Source organism: Nannospalax galili, unplaced genomic scaffold, assembly GCF_000622305.1.
Source record: "Nannospalax galili isolate Female #2095 unplaced genomic scaffold, S.galili_v1.0 scaffold227, whole genome shotgun sequence".
Lineage (NCBI taxonomy): Eukaryota > Metazoa > Chordata > Mammalia > Rodentia > Spalacidae > Nannospalax > Nannospalax galili.
The window spans coordinates 5,583,299-5,586,466 of record NW_008360303.1 but is presented as its reverse complement, the minus strand read 5'-3'; the positions used below and the strand labels follow the sequence as shown (position 1 = coordinate 5,586,466).

At 40.2% G+C, this 3,168-nt stretch overlaps 1 pseudogene; it reads right to left on the bottom strand.

The window, feature by feature from the left end:
* Window positions 1–436: 436 nt before the first annotated feature.
* LOC103726693 lies at window positions 437–1,494 on the bottom strand (annotated as a pseudogene).
* Window positions 1,495–3,168: the final 1,674 nt, after the last annotated feature.

Sequence of the window (3,168 nt, the reverse complement as noted above, 5' to 3'; positions counted from 1 at the left end):
GTTTCTAGTTTCATCCATTCACCTACCAATGCCATAATTTTGGTTTTTCTAAGAGCTGAATTATACTACATTACATAAATGTACTATTTTTCATCATTCACTTTTTTGTTGATGGACATGTAGGTTGTTTTCATTTCTTGACTATTTTGAAAAGAACAGCAATGAACACGAATAAGCAGGTTATCTCTGTAGTGGGATACAGAGTGCTTTATGTGTATACCCATGAATGGTATAGCTGTGTATTGTGATAGAACTATTTCTAGCTTTTCTAGCCTTGGGTGGAAATCCTCACTGATTGTCATAGTTACTGCACCAGTTTTTTGTTTTGTTTTGCTTTGTCTTTTTGTAGTTGTTTTTGTTTGTTTGTTTGAATGTGAAGATGTTTATTTCATCCTATTTATGGTGGGAAAATGTAACACATATTTATTTAGCACAACTAGGCAGGAAGCCCTTCCACTCCTAGTCTGCTTCTCAGGACAATCAGCTTCTCCTCTGGAATAATCACCCTGAACTCCATACCACATTCTAACACTGATTTTTTTCTTCTCAGCATAGGCAGAAATTCACCGTTTTCTTTCAGCTCCTTCACAATAACCAGTCCTCCAACAAGCTCTCCTTCCACAGCCAGCTGAAAGTAGGCTGGCCAGTTTTAGAAAGCTTTTAATCCCTGTCACCCTTCTTAATCTTCCAGGATGTCAAAGGTTTTGTAGTCCACAACAGTACTATTCAGTATTTCCAGAATTTTTTGCTGAATCCACATTTTGCTTCCTGTTTGCTTCCTTTCATAGAAAACATCACTGAAGCTCGGTTGATCAGCACTTTGAGACTCTCCTCTAATTTGGGAGCTTTGGGACAAATTGTATCCAGTTCTTCTGATGCTTCAAGCTCCAATGCCAAGTACTCCAGTGAGCTCTCTAGAAACCTAGAGCTGAGGGAATGTGGGCTAGTTGGAGTAGGTTTTGAACCCCTGTGGAACTTCCTCATCTGAGAAGATGTCAAAGCTGCTAAACTGAATATTATGTTTGTGAAGAATTTCTACCATCAGTTTGCTGAAACTACAGCATGGTTCTTGAGGTTTTCGCTTCATGAATAGCATAAAAGGGGTGGCATGAGTTAATATCTTTCAGGCAGAGGTTGAGATCTTCTTTAAGATGTTCACTAGCACTGGGTTGGACAGAGCCACTAGACATTTCCTGTCAACTCTGGGGTATGTGGGGTATGGTCAATTTTTCTGAGAATTCTTGAAGAACATAAAGGTAGAGACAACAGATTTCATACTCTTCAGACACTTCAGGGACAACTTCACCTTCCAAATCCACAAATGAAAGTTACTGTGTTCTTTGGCTATGACATGACATCATCCATCTGTATGCACTGTGAAGCCCATGGTGCACAGAAATGGACCACAAGGAGGCTCTTGGCTTTGAGGCCCAGCAACTCCTTACACTGCCCCACCAAGCTGGCCTCCACCACTTCTGCAGCCACATCTGCCATCCCTGGCCCCGTCTGTGTTGTCTTTTTATTGTTGTTGTTGTGATTTTGTTTTGTGGTTGGACCTTGGCCCTTCTGACGAAAGAAATACGAAATTTTAAAGAAGTTTTAATTTTCATTTTCTGATGGCTAAAAATGTTGAACATTTTAAAAAATGTTGCTCAGCCATTTGTGTTTCACCTTTTGAGAATTTTCTTCTTACTTCCTTGCCCCAATAGTTTATTTTTTATTTCCAATAAAATAATTGCAAAGTATATTCTGAATTCAAGTGCACAGAAAAATCATTCATTGTGATCATGTTGGCTTCATCCCAGAGATGCAGGGATGGCTTGACATACATAAACACATAAATGCAATCCACTACCTAAATAGACTCAAGAACAAAATCCACATAATCACATCATTAGATGCAGAAAAGCCTTAAATAAAAATCCAACATCCCTTCATGATAAAGTAATGTCTGAGAAATTCCCAGCCATGAGTGGCATATCTACAGTAGAACCGTTATACCTCAAAGCATTTCCAATAAAATCAGAAACAGAAGAATGTCCACTCTCTCCATTCCTGTTAAATATACTGAATGAAGTTTTAGCTAAAACAATGAGCAGTGAAGGAGATAAACCAGAAACAAATTGGAAAGGAAGAGGTCAGAGAACTGTTATTCGCAAATGATACGATACTATACATACATAAAAGTCTCTCAAGACTGCAGTCAAAAACTACTCATGCTGATAAACACATTAAGCAAAGTAACAGAATACAAAAATGACACAAAAATCAGTAGCCTTCCTATACACCAACAACAAAAATACTGAGAAAGAAACCAGGGAAACAATTCCATTCACCATTGTCTCAAAAACTATAAAGGATCATAGAATAAATGTAGCCAAGAAAGTGAAAGACCTGTATAATGAAAAGTTGAAGATAATGAAAAAATTTAAGAACATATCAGAACGTGGAACTGTCTTTCATGCTCAAGTACTGGAAGACTAATATTGTGAATATAGCAATCCTACCAAAAGCAATCTACAGATCAACAAAATCCCCATTAAAATTCCAGTTTAATTGTTCACAGAAATTGAAAAAATGATCTTAAATTTCATATGGAAACACACACATACAGACACACATAAAAAAAAAAAAAAAAAAAAAAAAAAAAAAAAAACATTTATAATATATATATCCTGAGGCACTCCTATCCTCAGGCCTCTTGGAGTAAGTCTATAGCGCAGCCCTCGGCGCCTTGAGTCCGCAAGCCACATTCACCCTTCCTTCTCCGCTGCTGTTCGCTACTCCCAGTTTGGGACCTGCGCCATTCCTAGTCTTCGGGCCCCAGTCACCTGGGGAACCAATACTGCTTCCTGATCCTTCTCACCCAGACAAACTTTGTGCCTTTCTTGGGCCCCAGGAGCACCGCTTCTTGTCCTGGCCCCGCCCTCACCTCTCTCTGCGTCCCTGGACCTGCAACAACTGCCAGCCTCTTGCTGGGGCTGACAGCCTCTTTCTGGGGCTCCGAGGCTTACCTTTGCTCTCCCTGATCCTTTGCATCCAGTACAACCCAGCTACTCAATCCACTCCCTGGGAAATCTTGGGGCTTCTTCCCACCCCATCTGCCTTTGCATCCCTGTGTGGCACGGCCACTGCCAGGGTCTCAGGTCAGTCCAACACCCAAGTTCC